Genomic DNA, 19,101 nt, shown 5'->3' with positions numbered 1-19,101 from the left:
AGACATATTCAGCAAGGTTGCAGGATACAAAATCAACATACAAAAATCAGTTGCATTTATATACACTAACAATGAACTATCTGAAAAGGAGATAAAGAAGACAATCCCATGAACAATAGCATCGAAAACAATAAAATATTTAGGGATAAACTGAACCATGTAGATGAAAGATCTATACGCTGAAAACTCTAAGACATTAATGAAAGAAATCAAAGAAAACACAAATAAAAGGAAAGATACCCCATGCTAATGAATCAAAAGAGTATTGTATGATGTCACTAATATGTAGAATCTAAAAAACCTCAAACTGATGGAAATAGAATGGTGGTTGCCAGAGGTGGGATGGAAGGAAATGAAGTATTGGTCACAGGATACAGTCTTCCAGTTTTAAGATGAGTCACCTCAAGAACAACAAAAAAAGGTAACTATGTGAGGTAAATGAGGTAACTACCCTTATTGTGGTAATCACTTCACTATATATACGTGTATCAAATCATCACTTTGTACACTTTGTTTACACAATGTTAAATTCAACTATGTATCAATAAAGCTGGAAAAAAGACATGGAAAATATATATTCCATAGAACATCCCATATATATAAAAATACATAGGACTCCGAGTGGCTTAGTGGGTTTGGTGGCTGTATCTGGATTTTGGCTCAGGTCATGATCCTAGGGTCCTGGGATTGAGCCCTGTGTCAGGCTCCATGCTCAGTGGGGAGTCTGCTTAAGGATTCTCTCTCCCTCTCCCCCTGCACCTCCTCCTGCTCTCTCGCTCTCTCCAAAATAAGTAAGTCTTAATATATGTATTCTATATAAAATATCCAGGAATATTCATTTTATATTCTCTCACTCAGATAACTACATAAATGACATTATGTCATATCCTTATCAGAGTATCACATCTGAAAATAGGCATATGTTTCCTTTACTGTTGATGTAATTTAATCATCCATCAAAGTTTTGTTGGATGAATGTAATTATTTGTTGTCTTTTGTAGCTAATATGAAGTCTGTGGAGAGACACCTTAAGACTATGCAAATATACTCATTACCAAAATTTTCCCATAGGTTTAAAATCCACTGATGATCTTTGCTTCTTGATCCAAGCTTTACTGTGATGGCTGAAAAATAATGATTTTTGAACTCAAGCACTCTCTGTATATTTATCATTGACAGATGGTATTCTACTGTGAGCAAGAGTCCCTTCTCCTTTTTTTCTTTCTCCCTCTCTCCCTCTTTTTCTTTTTTTTCTTTCATCATTCATGAATTCTTATTTTTAAAAGTGTTTATAATTCATTTCTGTACCTAAATAATTTGGTGTTCAAATTGTTCCATAATGGACCAATGAGAGCCTCTTCAGAATGAACCCTCCGTACTTATGACATTTCTCTTCAGTTTCTTGAGAATTTCTTTACTTTCTAATATAATGAAATGTTCCAGGCCTATCTTTTACCTACTCTTCCCTAGGCTGGAATAAGCCACTTTAACAAGGAGACCTAGAGGGAATGATGTTAGAAATTAAGGTCTGGGGAAAACACTGTTGAATATGGTGATTCTGAAAACTTCCAGGATAATCATTCTAATATAGGGTTAGAATGAGAGTCAAATTTCATGAGAGCAAATAATGAGCAGGTGACTTCCCCCGAGTGACTGGTAAAGGCAGTATAAGAGCTATTAGTTCTAAAGAGAAAAATCTACTGGAAAGGGGTTCTCCAAGAAGGCTTATGGAGAAAGAATTTAAACCCACAGAATCAGAAGGACTTAGATGAGTGCCTCTTAAGGCAATGTAGACAGACTGTTGTTGGGTGTCACTTGCCAGCTTTGAAAGGGTTCATTCCAGTTTTTCTCATGCTCATATTTGTAATTCCCCACCCCAACAATGAAGAAGTATATTCTCTACTGTCAAGGTGTAGTGTTTGATACAAATCCAAAATGTTTGTCCTCTCAATCAAAAGTTTTAAGATCTTTTATATCAATACTTATTTTTTGTCGATCCAACAAATGAGGTTTTCAAATATATTATTGGTGTATGTATTCTGCATCTCTTCCTGCATCTCCCACCAGTATCTGCAATAATTACTATAGACAGTCCAGTAGTGAGTGGTATCCCATGCAGCTCAACTACCTTTACTTGAAGCACTGGTCTCCCATGTTCTTAGCTAAAGGAACCATAGCTTTACCTTGCCGACCCAAATGAGGAAGGTCAAAATAAACAAAGTCTACCTACCATCTCTATCTCCTGTAATTCCAAATAAATGAGCAGTAATAATTCCCTGCTCTGTGAAATGAGAATTCATTTCTAATGAAATAAACTATATAACTAATCGCCTAAATAACTAACATTTCCTCTTATGGCAAAAATTCTCTACATATTTTTTGAAAATTACTCATCTAACAAAAAAGGGTAAAACCAAATTAACCTTTCATCCAAATAAGACAACTACCTAATTTTTCTGATTCTTTTAATGCCTTGTCCATAGGTACATATTTTTTTCCATGAAGGTAAACATAATTTAATATTCTCTACTTTTCAATTAAAAACATTTTCCCCACTTGACCACCTGGGCTTTATAGTCATTTTGAATTCTATAATATTGTAGTAGGCGAGTGCCAAACACTCTAGACAATTTCCTTATTGTTAGGTCTTTTCACTGCTACAAACAATTTACAATGGGTATTTTAACATAACATTTGGGAAAAAATTATCATCTCGTACTAAAGCTCCTAGAATAGAGACTAACATATTAGAGTTTGGTTGTATTAAAAACTAAGAAAGGCTACAAACTTAAAAAGCTACAAGTCCAACTCGAGAATGTAAAACAATAGAATGAGCTCAAAGAAACGGGAAATGAAGATGAGAACAGAAATGAATAAAATAGAATAAATTACATCAAACCAAAAGCTAGTTCTTTTGAATCAAGATAAATGAAGACTAATGTATTATTGTAAAATAATTTTTAAAATGCAAAGAAAACTCAAACAGTATCAGGAATGAAATCAGAGGCATAACTATACCTATAGATTATAGCATAATATTTTTGTTGTAGAATTATACTATTTTCTCCTCCAAAATAACCATATATTGGAAGATGTAAGCTTGTGATTTTAAAAGTGCTTTTTAAATGTTAGATTAGAATCAATATCTTACTAATTATTTTTTTATATTCTACTAATTCTCATGATAAACCTCAAATAGGTAAATATTTCCATAAAGAATTAGCAGTACCAAGCCCTTTGATATTCCCTAGGAGCAAAGACATCCATCTATGACTCTGGAATTTCCTTTTGATAAATTGGGATAATGAAAAAAACTGTATTAGAGTGGAATTTAGTTTACTTTTTAACAGGGATGTAATAATATACCCCTGGCTCAATTAATATCATCCTTTTCCCCCACATCACCCCAAAGGTTCTACAAAGATTATAGACACTCCACTGTTGGCTGTAGAAAGCTGTATACTCCTCTTGCTAGCATTCTCCAAATAAGTTACTCCTGGAGGATTTGCCATTTCTGAAATATCTTACTCCATAAAGAGTAGACTCTGCCTCTATAGCCCTCTAAGCTTTACATTTTTGGACATAAATAACTCAGAAATGGAATTACATCCCCCATTTGCAAGTGCAGAGCAACATATGATGGTGAACCAGGAGCTAAATCAAGCATAAATCAGGCTAAAAACTTTTTTGGTTTTTCCCTCCTCCTTCTCTTATCTTTTCTTACATTTTATATACTCGGCCATGGAAATGTAAATCTCTCAGTGTGGGGTTAAGAGCACATGTTCCAAAACACACCACCCTGAACTCAGAATGAGAATAAATCTTCATTGGTTTTGCCCCTACCAATGTCAGAATTAGGACGTTCATCCCTCTGTTCTCTCTTAGAGTCATCAGTTTTGTCTCATAGGACTGGGTACAGGTGCTGCTGTTTGACCCTCACCTTGAATATCCTCCAGCTGTATTTTCCCCCCTACGTATTCCAGTTTATTTATTTTTAAAAAGATTTTATTTATTTATTTATTTATTTATTTATTTATTTTTTTATTTATTTATTTATCTATTTATTTATTTGAGAGAGAGAGCACACACAAGTGGGGAGAGGCAGAGGGAGAAGCAGGCTCACTGCTAAGCAGGGAGACAGACGTGGGGCTTGATCCCAGGACCCGGGATCATGACCTGAGCCTAAGGTAGATGCTTACTGACTCAGCTACACAGGTGCCCCTAGGTATTCTAGTTTAACAAGAGTTTCCTTAAGTAATTTGCTATCTGAAACCAGGGTAAGAGTTCCCCAAATCACCATTTGCAGACACCCAAGAAAAAAATAGTTTGATTCTGATCCATCACATTACTCTCATAATACAATGGAGGAAACAGAAAATAATGCCTGGATGAATTATATTACCCTTGCCAGTCCATGTCTTGAAGAAATCATTGTTAGTGTTAAGTATCTGACCAGCTGGAGAATGTGAAGAAGAGTTGTACCACAAGGTTAAACAAACAGAAGAGCAGATTTTTCCTTTCTGCTTATAAAAAGTATGAGGATGTCAGTTGAACCTTTTGAAAGTAAGAGCTGGACTACCATTTCATAGTGTTTTCATCAACTAGAGTGTTGGCTAGAGATCCATATTATTGGAAAGAAGGAAAGAGAGAGGGAGAGAAAGTGGGAGGTAGGAGGATGGGGGTGGGGGGTGGGGAGAGGGAGGAAGGAGAGTTTTCTGAATCGGCAAGAGTGATGATGAAAGAACTCCTAAGTGTATCATACCTACTGAGTAGTTACTCTAACCTTCAATTGAAAAATATGTACATATAAGTAACTTTTACATAGTGTAGTTTAAGTGAAAGTGTCAGTTTTTAAAAATGAAAACAACAAATAAGAATAACAGTATCAAATTTGCCCAGTGCCCATGATGTATGGTAGTACATCCTTACTGGACACTTAATGCAAGAGGTAAGGTACAGTGCTTCCTGTACCCTTCTCCTGACCTGCCAAACACCCCACCCCCACTCTGTGTTGGCCCCCTCTCTTTGGTTTAATGCCCCCTAACTAGAATCCTTAGGTTTGCCTGGTCCTAGGCCATTGGGCATAAATCTGTTTTCTCCTTCATCTAATTCACCTTCCCTTTGAATCCATTTCCTGCAAAGTCTCAGAACTCATGACTTTTAGTTTTCCCTATTTAAGAAAAGTTTGACTTCTTTCCACTTTATTCTCCCTCAAAGCTCACATACAGATGAGAAATGTTTAGTCCCTAGATTTTATCTTAGATTGAAATAGTATCTCTTGGAGTGAAAGTACGTTGTGCCACCAAGACGAACATTTTCTGATTGTCATTGTGTTTCAAATGTTGAGGAACTACACACACGTGAAGGGCCAGAACAGAGCCAGACACAGTGAGCGCTCAACATTCTGCTGCTATTGTAAGTACTGGTATCACTACTCAGACATTGTCTAAAAGTGTCCCTGATGCATCCCTTGTCAACAAGGTGAGAGGGAGAGTGGGAAGGAATGAAGAAGCCCTTTGTGGCTGACTGGAAGCCTCAGGCTCTTTCTGTGTCCAAGCACTTTTAAAAACTATTCTTATTATTGACTGATGAGGACAATTAACAAAATCCAGCATAAGCGAGAACTTGAGACTGCTGCACTTCATGATTTTTCTCAACCCAAACATTTCTCTTACAAGTATCTTTTGATATTAAAGTTCGCACACATGTGTAGTCAACTGAGAATTTTCAAGACATGTTCCTACTGCAGCTGATTATCAACTTATTTTTTCCAAGAGGTTTTCCTGAATTGAAGGCTCTAGTCTGAGACCTTGGAATCTCCTTTCCTCGTGCCTGCAGGATTCTGTCTCTGACCCTTCACTCAAAACTCAGGATGAGTGTGAGCAACACTTAGTTTCCCAAATTTCCCTTTAGTTTTTTTCTCCCCTCCCCCAAAATACTATAAGAGAAACCATTAAAAATATGTCCTGTAACTTTGACCTAATATTTTTATTCCTTACACATGAAGGAATTTAAATCTTGCAATTTTTAGCTAACATTACATTCTGGTATGTTTTTGCAAAGAAAATACAGTTTATGATGTGCCCAGATTGATGTTTCCATTTGTTCATGGAGAATGTTGCTGTTGCTTTTTTGATTCAGTATTTAATTCCATCCCAAACTGTAAAAATGCTTCCTTTTGTTACCAGACGTTTTGAGCCAGTGGTGGTATTCCCCACCACCCTCACCTCACCCTTTGGCTTCACTTTCTTTTAGAGTGGCTTTTCATCTTGCACTATTACCCTCATCACAGCCTCAGCTGATCCTAAGCCCCACCCAGTCTCAGGGAAGGAGTGAGGTTGAGTCCTGGGGCAAGACACAAAGTACCCAGCAGTGAATCTTCAGGTCAAGTGAGAATAATTCCCATTCACTGGTGGCATAAAGGCCATATCAGATTCAAGGCACCTGAGCTGCAAGTGTACTATCAGTAAGACCAGGGTTTGAGTCTGATGAAGTTCTGCTCACATGCACCATTTTGTTCTCCAGGGTCACACTCATATCCTCACTGCTCCCCAGGCCCAGCACCAAGGATCACCTTTCTGGTCTGGGTATTTTGTTGTGTTGTGTTTTTTAGAGTGGTCCAGTTTCTGCACAATAATAAGCCTTGTTGGCCAGGCAGTCCTGTGTTCATCACAGCTATTGGATGAGGCTGACATCTCATCTCTGTCCTGCCATTTAGCATGTTTACGCTTTTTGGATATGGGCTGAAGAGCACAGAGGCCAGTAGGCTTCATCCCTACTGAGAAGAGCTCATCTGAACCATAGTGCTCCTGCTCAGTCTCCCATAGGTCTCCAGCACATCTAACATGAAAGCCAAAGTCCCTATAGTTACCTTCAGGGCCTATATGCTCTGGCCCCTGCAATTATGATCTGACTCCTGCAATCTCTGACTCACTTTCCACTTGCTCCATCTCAGCCATGTGGCACTTTGCTGTAACTCAGAGCCTTTGTACTTGGCCATTTGCTTTGTCTGGAATGCTCTTCTGGATGGCCACATGGCTTTTTCCCTCATGGGAAAAACTTGATACTGTTATTCTTATTTGGTCTTTTCATCTTAAGGCCTTCTTTGATCACCTTAATTTATAATCATAATCTCTATCTTCAGCATGCCCCATCCCCTTTCCCTGCTTTGTGCTTCTCTGCAGCACTCACTTATATCTCTATATGTCTGTCTGTATATGTATATGTATTCTATTAAATAAAAGCCCCATAAAGTCAGGATTTCATTGCTCTATTCTCAGGACCTTGAAAAGCATCTGAAGCTTAGGATACCTTTGATAAATATTATTGGATAAATGGATGAGTATGTGAATTATGATGAATCTTCACTCTTGTTAAATAAACCAGCAATACAGTACAGTCCCCCTACTTTCAGTTCTCCTAGACAAGGGTTTTTGTCAAGGGTAGCTTTTACTATAGACCAAAACAAGCTTGTTTATTAGTAAGAGCAAGTAGTTTTTACATGAGAAATAGGAAAATAATATTTGCAGTAGCAATAGTCTTGACACTTAAGTCAGGGCTATGGACAAAAGGAGCCACACCAAGCTCTAACATGTGATCTCTCCACCTTGGCCATATTGAAATTTGAGGCTGGATACGTCTTCCTTGTGGGGGCTGCCTTGGGTGACTTAGGATGTTCAGCAGCATCCCTGACCTCTGCACCTAGATTCTAGTAGCACTCTCAGGTTGTGACTACCAAACATGCCTCCAAGCATTGCCAAATATTCCCTGAAAGACAAAATCCTCTTGAGAATCACTGCTTTAACAGGGATCTAGTTCAGTAAAACAGATCATAACTGATGTTAAATGATACTTCCCACAAGCACATATGATTCTCTTTATGATCAGTAAGATCATGGTACCCAATTTACACAGACATATTAAAAACAAAACAAAACAATACAGGGGAGTCATCATATTCAGTACCTGGTTAATACAGGGCAAAACATAAACTGTACTAAATTCATTTTTAAGCAATCTCTCTTTTTTGTTTAAAATAATCCCAAAAGAAGATAATGTAGAGTTTTCAATTATTTGAGGAAAGATAATATAAGGCAAAAACCCAGGAAGACTCATTCTATTTAAAAATAATTTCTTTCTTATACTCTGATGTACTGGAGTCCACCCATGTTCATCCAGGTCTCTGCTTGATCTTAATTTATTTCCAAGATTGTTTTATAGCTCTAAATAAATTTTTAAAAACATAAATATCTTCATGTCGCAAAACTAAGCCCCTAAAGGTTTGTGGAAAGCACTGTCTTCACACACAAGAATTTAAACGACGCATGTCATAATCATCGTCATGGAGCTGACCACTACTAGCTCACAAAATGACCCATTTTCTTCCTGTTATTTTCTAAAGTTGCAGGCACAGTGTAAGTTGCTGATTCTAAAGTGGAAGAAACTGAAATGTGTAATTTCCCTGCAGAGCTAACCTTGTGGATGAAAAGAGGATGAAGATGCCTGCAGGAAATCCAGGCGATTTCTATTACAGTACATCATTTCCCACTGGCTTTGACCCGTACGAAACTATGGTTTTCAGCTGTTTTCATTATAAATGAAGTTTGTAATAACAATTTCTTATTATCATAGGATCTTAGAGTAGTTGCCTAAGCCAGTACAGTGCTCAATGCAGCCATTCCTTTTACAATGTTCCTGACATGGTTACCCAATCTACACGCAAATACAGATGGAAATGTCCAGGTGCTCATTACTCCGTAGGGAGCCTGTTTCACTGGTGGAAGTTTTAATTAATAGAATATCTTCCTTCACTTCAAGATGAATTTGCTGCTTTTTATAGAGCAACACACAATGAGTTTCTCCTGCCATAGGAGAAGGCCTTCAAGTATTTGAAGCGTTTTCTCTTAAATGTTTCTTTTTATCTAGAGAACAAATATTGTATTGAATGCAATATCTGTGAGGATTTTCTTTAAGTATTTTTGCATGTTTTCCCTAAAGAAATTCTGCCCAGTGATTTTCAATTTTAATAGTATGATTCCCAACTTGTTGACTCAAATTAAAGACAAAAACCTAATAGTTGCCATCAATTGAAATATAGATTATATACTCAAAGATTATGATTTTATACTAATATATTCCTTATGATTTTAATTATTAAAATACAACTGAACAAATGTATCAAGTAATTATGTAAACATGGAAAGAAGTAGTTTCTTTCCTTGAGGAACTTTCAGTCTTGTTTGGGAGATTACACATATTATATCAGGAGGTTTCATATATTAGGAGATGATTTTTATTATATTAGAAGATTATATATATTAAAGATAAGGTTTTATACATTAGGAAATTATATATTAAATTAGAAGAGGTTACATATTAGGAAATTCTATATATTGGATTTTATATATAATATAAAATATAATGAATATCATGCATATAATGTATATCACTCTCTAAACAGGACTAGAAACCTTTTGAGAAAGTTTCTGCTTGCATCATTGTGTCTTACATATTCTGTCTTGATATTCAACAGGTACAGTACTAAAATAAAATGCATTATTGTGACATCTGCAAATAAATATAAATAGTATAGAACAACGTTCCTTTTCTTTTTTTCTGGTAAGGCAATTAGTTGGGTGTTTATATGAGATATATATAGGGGGATCCCTGGGTGGCTCAGCGGTTTGGCGCCTGCCTTTGGCCCAGGGCGCGATCCTGGAGACCCGGGATCGAATCCCACGTCGGGCTCCCGGTGCATGGAGCCTGCTTCTCCCTCTGCCTGTGTCTCTGCCTCTCTCTCTCTCTCTCTCTCTCTCTCTCTCTCTGTGACTATCATAAATAAATTAAAATAAAAAATATATATATGAGATATATATATATATGTATGTATCTGAAATTAAATATGTTATGTATTATAAGTACAGAAAGAGTATTAGTTTTGGATATTTCCACATTTACATTTAAAGATTGATAATGTACTAATTTTTAATTTCTATACTATATATATATATATATATATATATATATATATATATATATAATATATATCTCAAGAGACACCTAATAGTAGAGTGTACCATATGAAGATTTTCAGGTAATCAGTATGGACAGTAAGTGGCTTGAAGTATAGGAGAAGCAAGGTCCCTAGGAGCGAGGATGGTCAGAGATGCCTTCCTGAGGAGTGAGGATATAGTCTTGGTGGCTGAATGGGACTCAAAGAGGGGTGACCAGCAACTATTGCAAAGACACAAACGCATGCAGATGTGAAATGTCCAAAACTATTCAGATGATAGTTAAGCTGGAGTGGAGGGTTCTGGGATCTTGAAAAATAAAAACAGAGGCCGATTTACAAAATTAAATAGTGTTGATTAGTCAGATGGTAAATTCTACAATCGCCAATGATCTTAGATTTTATTGTGTAACTGTGTAAAGACTGAGGAAGTACTAATTTTAATCCATGAACATAATTTAATGTCTTGATTTTATTCATTGTTTATATCTTTAAAATTTAGTCAAAATGGTTCTGCTCTTAGTCGATTTTCTTTCATGAAAAAAATTTATATATGACTTTAAGGTATGATATCAGCTGAAGCACCTTTTCTATATCGTCAAGTTGAATTAACTCATGAATATAAAAGACTGGAAATTAAGACTATGAGTGCAGATAGAGAAAACCTTGCTTAAATAATAAAAGTTATACTCTTGTTCCTAGATATTACTTGGTATGGTGCGTGAAATAAATGTAGTGGAATTAGAAACAAAACACTCCTATAAGTCCTGACTTTCTTATTGAGAAATAATGTGGTCCTGAAAAATTCACACACTTCTCATCTATGAATTAGTAACAGTGAAAAGTCCCTAATCACTGTACTGGGAGGCATGTGATACTGTTGAAAGAAAACAAGATCTGGGGTTGGACATCTTGCCCTGACCACATGTCCATCTGGACCACTCCACTAGTCCTCTCTTGGATTCCCGTGTCCACTCTGCCCCCCAGGACCCCCTGCAGCACACATCTGATCACATTTATCTTCTCTAAATTCTAAAACTCTCCAGTATTTCTGGGATCGAAAATAAAGTACTTGAGCTAGCCCTACATTTGCATATCACCTCCTGCTCCTGCTTCCTCATTCTGTTCCTCAAGTAGGCCATATTCTCTCCTTCACAGGGCCCTTGTGTGTACTCTTTGTCCATCTGGAATCTTTTACTTACTCCTGCCTCCGTTCTTTCAAGACCATGTCATTCTTCATGTCATGATTGAGTACAATGATAATTTTTTTGCAGGAGGCATAAAAGATTAAGCAATCTTTTTACTATCTCCCACAATATCTAGCACATCGCAGGCATTCAATAAAACATTGGTTGAATTAATACATGAATTCAATGGTGGTGTGATCTTTGAAATAGAGACACTGATAATCACAGGGAAAACAGAGACAATATGTTATGAAGGAACATGGCAAACAGTAGAGGACACAAATATGAGAATTCCTCATAACACGAATAGCTAAAAACAAACTGAAATCATAACCTGTAACAGTTGACACCAAACATGAATCTAAGGAGTTCAGTGGGTATCTGTGAAAAGCATCCATTCGATAGGCTATGCCAACAGAATATACTCAGGACTGCTCAGCCTTGTAAATGTGCAGACTGGGGAATCATTCAGGTGCACCCCATTTTCCACCTGTAAATCTAAACAACTCCAAACAGTATGCTCTCTACCTTCTCCTGGCGCTCCTGGCTGCTCCTGCTTGCTGTAGATTACTGACAGCACACAGTAGCATTCAAGGCATCAGTCTCCTCTGACACAATGTGGTTCGTTATCTTTGACCCATCACAGCCAAATCGAAGCCTGCAAAACCATGCTGACCTTGGCTTACGAGACACTTTGCTATCACCTCATCAAATAAAGCATCCTGGAATAGAGGCATTCCAGAAATGCTCCTGACAAAAATGCCCGACATTTATTTGTGACTCACAGAGAAGGCTGAATTCCTATAGTTTATGGTTCTGTGTGTGTGTGTGTGTGTGTGTGTGTGCATGACTATGTGTGTGTGAGGCTCGCAAGGATGTCCAAAGGTAACTCAGAGAAATAACTCATGCTTTTTAATAAAAAATTAACTAAGTATGTCAAATCACCACCCAGAAGCACAGTATTGACTGATTTCACGTTTTAAGCAGAAGAGCATACTTGTAGGAAAACAAATTAATTGACTACATATTTAATGGGAAAGAAGTGCATGAAACTGATAATTGGGATAGAAGAAGGACTTGAGTATCTATGATTTTGATGAATGAATCTAATACTGGTATCACATCAATAATTATAAAATAGATACACTACAGATATTTTGGCTCCAGCTTTTGAGGCTCGTCAAGGTCTCCCCAATACTGCTCATGTACAAATCTTCAGCTTTATTTTCTGCAGTCTTCTACTTGCCAATGCCAGACAGAGACCCTATATGCTATAACTTTCTAGCAAATCTGCAAAGCCTCCTCATCCTGCCAGTGTTGTAATGTAGCTCTCCCAAAGAAAATCTCTCTCCTTTATGTACCACCTGCAGTGTGCTCAATTTTAAGAACCACTACTTTCTTTCAAAAAGTCCATTTCTAAGTGCTGTGAAAGATTGGAGAGGACTATCCTTAGATCGAAACTATGTTTAACTTCATGCTTGAGTACATATAAAGAAAAGAGTACATATCAAGAAAACTTCATGCTTGAGTACATATCAATAAATTCTAAAATTATTATGTCACTGTCCTATGCATTTAAGGATGCCTCTCTTTTTTGAGTCATTAAGATGGAACCGAGGGTCATTCCATCAATAGTAGTAGATTTGTCTGCTAATGCATAGTCTTTCATCTACTCCCAGTTTCAAAATTAAAAATTGCTAGCTTTTCTTAGGAACATAGAAAAGAATGGGCTTATGTGAAATATTTAAAAAATGGATTCCAATTTGAGTTTCATTAACAGTATGTTGTAATCAGTAAGCTGTTCAGTCATTATTCATTAGGATACTGTTTACAGCATTTTATTATTCTTCGTGAGAAAGAGAGTTAATGCCACCTAAATGTTTGACATTTGCTAATGCTTAAAAAACTGGTCTCTTCCATCTAGCTAAAAAGTTAATGGGCAAGGCGTAGGTTTCTGAACAATCTGCAAAGTGTAGAAAATGATCTACACCATTTTTGGCCATGTGGTTCTCTCCCACAGGTCTGTAATCTTCCCTGATTCACTGCAGCCACATGATGATTTGAGTAGACCTGGATGACCCATTGCTAATGCACCACTGCCTTCTACGCAAACTCTGTACCAGTGAAGGTTTGGTAATACCAGAACTTTCTTAATTATAAAACACAACTCTTCGATCTCTCTTCTTATATGATATTTCCTTGTTATTAGAGAGTCACACCTTCAGTTTCTTCTTGTCAGTGACTAACTCTGGGCATTTATTATTTACTCCAATCATCAAAGAACATAATAACAAAAAATAAAACAAAACAAAAGCTAAACTCTATGTCTTTTTTTTATTTGTGGAAATTTATTTTTTTTATTTTAAAAATTTATTTATTTATTTTTTAAAGAATTTATTTGTTGAGAGAGAGAGAGAGAGAGCATAAGCAGGTGGAGCAGCAGGCAGAGGGTGAAGGGAGAGCATGATAGGTGGTGGACAGAAGGAGAGGGAGAAGCAGATTCTCCACTGAGCAGAGAACCCGATATGTAGCTAGATCCCAGATGCTTAACCAACTGAGCCACCCAGCACCCTTATTTGTGGAAGTTTTAAAAAAATGTTTGCTCACCAACATTCTAGCATATGTGGTATTTTGAAATTGCCAGTGGCTGTCACATATCCAAATCATTCTTATTTCACATTAAGATAAATAATAGACTGTTATAGAAAAAAAAATCATCCTGTAGCAAATTCTAAGAGTCTGTCTCAATTACTAAGTTGGAACATAGTAACGGATGCATTGCTCTAAATAACTGACCTCAATTGAAGTTTGAAAATTTCTTTTCCAATTACACATTTTTGTTTTGCTGCTGTTTACTTTGATAGGACTTTTAGCCACGTTCAGGCCACCTTGCGCTTGTCTGGTGAAGTAATGGATCAAACAACTTTCATTTGCATGATCATATATGACCTTAATTTTTTATTTTGTTATTACCTTTTAAAAGATTTATTTATTTATTTATTTATTTATTTATTTATTTATTTATTTATTAAGAAAGAGAGGGAGAGAGAGTAGGGAGAGGGGCATAGGGAGAGAATCAGCAGATAGACTCCTCACTGAGCATGTAGCCCCATGCAGGGCTCCATCCTAGGACTCTGAGATCATGACCTGAGCTGAAACCAAGAGTCCTGGAACACTCAACTGACTAAGCCCCCCAGGTGCCTAACCTTAATTTTTTTTTAAAATCATTTGCCTAAAATCCCTTACATCCTCTTGGGATGTAAGACATATAAAAAAGTAGACGAAACTACCATTTTACAAATACAGAAGCCAAAGCACAAAGAAGTTAAATGCCTAGACAAAGATCTCAGAGCAAGTGAGGTTCACATAGTAGAATAGAATTAAGTCTCTTTAGTTCAGGTAACTTTCTCTGAAGTCACATCCAAATAAGACTATACATAGATAACTGAATTTGGTGTGCATTTTCCCTAGTGGAAAGTTCATTCTCTACCTAGTAATCTTTTCAGGCATGCCATTTTAGAATGCAAGTTTGGCAGGTGACAAGAGACAAATCTATATACAGATATACAGCAGGTGGTGGGGGAAGGTTTGGGGGAACTTCACAAGTGTGGCAGCACAAAGACAAAGATGAAGGATATTGTTGGCAAGATAAATAGAGCAGTCAGTGGATGGTTCCCGGGGGTTTGTTGGTCATTGAAGTAGGAGAAGGTTAAGCCAGTCATCTTCTTGAATTCTCTTTTGCTTTTCACTAATGTGTTAATTTTGTTAATTTCCTTATGGCTATAACTCCTAATTTGTATTATGTTGCTAACAGGTCAGCAAACAGGAATATAAAATAATTTAAAGTGCAAATTAAACAAACTTCTTAGGCAGGTCATTTTAAATAAATCCAAAATAAAAATTTATATTCTTGAAAACAAGAGAGCTTCAAATTTACCGGTAAATGAATACACTTGTGTACATTTCAGGTTAGAAAAATAATTAAAATAGAATTTTATTGCAGGGCGGGCAGTCTACTGGGCAATGAGAATGATGTTAGTTTTTGCATTAATCCTGAACTTTTTCTTTTTATTATTTATAAGTGTTCATCATATCCCAAGAGCATATGTGGTTCTGCTCAGATCATTAAAAAAAAGAAAAAAAAGAATCCCTTCCCATACAGTGTTGCTTTAAATAAACTGCAGTAAGAGCATTTTATATTGGGGATCCCTGGATGGCTCAGCGGTTTAGCGTCTGCCTTCGGCCCAGGGCATGATCCTGGGGCCCTGGATGGAGTCCCACATCAGGCTTCTGCATGGAGCCTGCTTCTCCCTCTGCCTGTGCCTCTGCCTCTCTGCCTCTATATCTCTCATGAATAAATAAATAAAATCTTAAAAAAAAAGAGCATTTTATAGAGCACCTGCTATACAAGAGCATTCTATCCATTATAAGGTATAGTAAACGGGGTTATATAATGTGTTTAAATAAGGAGAAAAACAACAACCCTGGGGGCTCATGTCATGTATAGAAAGCTAGTGTCTGCCCTGAGCCTTTGTCCACATTTAGATGAAAGTTTCTGCCTCACTGTAGAAGAACATTTCCTCATCATGGATTTATAAAAGCTTGTATAAACAATGTAAAAAGAAGTCTGCTGTTCAATAAATCACTAATACTACTTCCTGCAGCCTGGGGAGTTTTCTTGAGAGATATGATTATAAGAACCCAGCAGATTTTCCTAAGCTGATCTGAGAGACCTGGAGAAATCACTGTCCCAAGGTACAATGTCCTGTCAATATTTTGAGCTTACTGCCAAGCTCAGTACATTTTATTTCTTGGGCATTACTTGGGTCACTGCCATTTGTTTGATAGATAGACCTGATTAGCATTATCTAATCTCAACAGAACAGGCTCTCCTTAATCTCCCTCACCAGTGTCAAGTAACAAACCCAATGATTGTGTAAATCTGAGCTCTCTCCACAATACGTGATTCCAGCCTAACTCATTTCTTCTTCTCCTTTAGTTATTTTTTTAAAAAGAGACAGAAAATACATGAGAGATTTTTAAAAACTAATACTATAATTTCTACTGACAGAAGGTGTGTGTGGGGGGGAGGTAAAATGGGAAAGGAACCAACATTTACTGAACATCTGCTGTATGCCAGGCATGATGATTTACTCTTTAAATATTTAGGTGCATTGATGTCAATATTAACCATGCAAAAATATCTACAATTCAAGGGGTGCCTGGGTAGCTCAGCGGTTGAGCATGTCTTCGATTAAGGTTGAGATCCTGGGGTCCTGGGCCTGCTTCTCCCTCTGCCTATGTCTCTGCCTCTCTCCATGTCTCTCATGAATAAATAAATAAAATCTTAAAAAAAAAACTACAATTCATATCCATGTTTATTTACTTCAGATTTAATTAGCAACCCTAAGGTGACTTCTGGTTTCAGCTGGAAGACATAAAGAGCTGGAAAGAACATCACTCCCATTTCTACAAGGGGGAAAAAGCAGGACAAGCTGCAAATTAATGAGCTTTCTTGAACCTATCACATAAATGAGGTTGCAGAGCAACCAACCAACCCAAGAGGCAGGTTCTTTCAGGAAGAAACAGGACCTGAATGTTTGTTTACCAAATTAAACCAGTAGGAAGATCAAACTAGTAATGTTAACAAACTGCTAAAGGCAGAGTGCAGGCTAGTTGAGACTGTGAGACCTCTGAGGACTACAGACATGTAGTCTGCAGTCAGTGATCCAGGTCTCTCCTAGATTTCTGTGCAGGCAGTGATCCAGGTCTCTCCTAGATTTCTGTCTAGGAACCCCACTCAGTTCTAGGGTGACCAAATGTTTTGTCTGATTTACCTGGGACTGAAGTGGACCCCCAGGATGTGGGATTTTCAGGTTTAGAAGCAGGGCAAGGTGGTGACCCTACAAGGATTTCACAGAAAAGATAGTGGAGAAACCCCAGAGCTTCCGCTGTCTGGGGCAGGGAAAAGAACAGCCACTGCCCACATTTGTCCAGACCGGCTAGGGCAAGGCAGTGCACTCTTCCCAGACTCTTCTCCCTTTTCTCCCACCTGCTGATCCCAGCATCATGTGTAATATAAACATGTACTTTAAAGGTCCAGAGACACTTTAGATCTCAAAAACACCTTATAAACAAACCCAGGGCAAAGAGTTTTCTTGAAAGGATTAAAATCAATTTCCTCACAAAGTAACTTCTTGAAACAGAACAAAGCAGTAAACAGTAGTGAAATTGCTGTTTTATCTGAATTAATTTTATTTCTCTGATTTTTTTTTTTCTGCTCTAAAGCAGTCAAAAAGACCACAGGTTTTCATCTAAAATTTTGCCTTCTACTGGATTAATCAGCCGGCTTTTAACTAGAAATGCAAATTTTGAAATCTGAAGTTTTAACAAGGGCATTCAAATTAGCACACATATCCAGATCATATAATTACACCTCTAACTTCCTTAGCCCCAGGGAAAGGTCTTATGATTCAGGTTCAGTGAAAAATGTCCTCGATATTTGTCTTTCTTTTTCTTTCACTCGTGACTCTGAATTTCAAAAAGGAACTCAGACTCTACTTTTAAAAATATGAAATCACTGCAGAAGGAAAATACTTGATATGGAATACATTCAAAAGCAATTTATTGTTTTGTTCTCTGTACAGGCAGTGCATTTATCCTAAATAAAAATATTACCAGGCAGCCTGGGTGGCTCAGTGGTTTAGCGCTGCCTTCAGCCCAGGGTGTGATCCTGGAGACCTGGGATTGAGTCCCACGTGGGGTTCCCAGTGTGGAGCCTGCTTCTCCCTCTGCCTGTGTCTCTGCCTCTCTCTCTCTGTCTCTCTCATGAATAAATAAATAAATAATCTTAAAAAAAAAGTTTTATCTATATATTTCAGGCATTTCCTCATCTATTAATCTACCAAGTTAGAAGTCCCTGAACTAAGTGTGCCCATTCTTGGTCACTACTGACATTGTGAGTTCTGGAGGAAAAAAGATAAAATATTAATAAATCACCTCTAGGTAAAAATGCATGTAATAGTAATACTGCCTGTCTACTGATAGTGGTGTGCTAGGTCCAACTGGGCATATCTCTTTCAATTTTGTGGGCAGGGACATCACATAAGCAGCTTGAAATTAGCCACACTGGGGGTACTTACACCATGGAAATTAGCAAATGCTATACCCGGAAATGTTAACGTACATACTGATTAATGGCTGATCTCTAAAAACATGTAGTGCCTGCCTAGAAGGGTAGGGGGCAGGTATTTCAGATTCATGAAGGAGCTGTAGAGAAATGGCCATGGGTACCACCACTGGAACGTTGGCCTAGTGCAAGCCACTTTCTGGAAGTACTTTTCACTCTGGTTAATGATAAATCATAAATTATCTCCCATAAACATTCTTTTCTCCTAAAATAGTGTACCTCTGATAAATTAAAGACTATAGTGAGTTAATTATGGCCTCTCAAAAGATATGTTTACATCCAGATCCCTAGAGTCTTTGAATATGTCCTTATTTGGAAAAAGGGTCTTTGCATATGTAACTGACTAGGAATTTGGGATGAGATCACCTTGGATTACCTGGTAAATCAATGACTGGTAGCCTTATAAGAGAGAGAGAAAAAAAAGACACGGAAGAGAAGTTCATTATTTAGATGGAGGCAGAGATTGGAGCCATGTGGTCACAAGGCAAGGAAGCCAAGAAACATGTGAAGCCATCAGAAGCTAGAATAGGTAAGCGAGGATTCTCTCCTAGAGTCTCTAGTGGGAATATTGCCCTGTTGACACTTTATTTCAGACTCTGGCTTCTAGAACTATGTGAGAGTATTTCAGTTGTTCTGAGCCACCTGTTTGTAGGGATTTATTATGACAGCCACAGGAAACTAGGACAAGGATCAACAGGAATTAAGATTTATTCTAA

Source organism: Vulpes vulpes, chromosome 8 (assembly GCF_048418805.1).
Source record: "Vulpes vulpes isolate BD-2025 chromosome 8, VulVul3, whole genome shotgun sequence".
NCBI classification, from domain to species: Eukaryota; Metazoa; Chordata; class Mammalia; order Carnivora; family Canidae; genus Vulpes; species Vulpes vulpes.
This window is presented reverse-complemented; position numbering follows the sequence as displayed.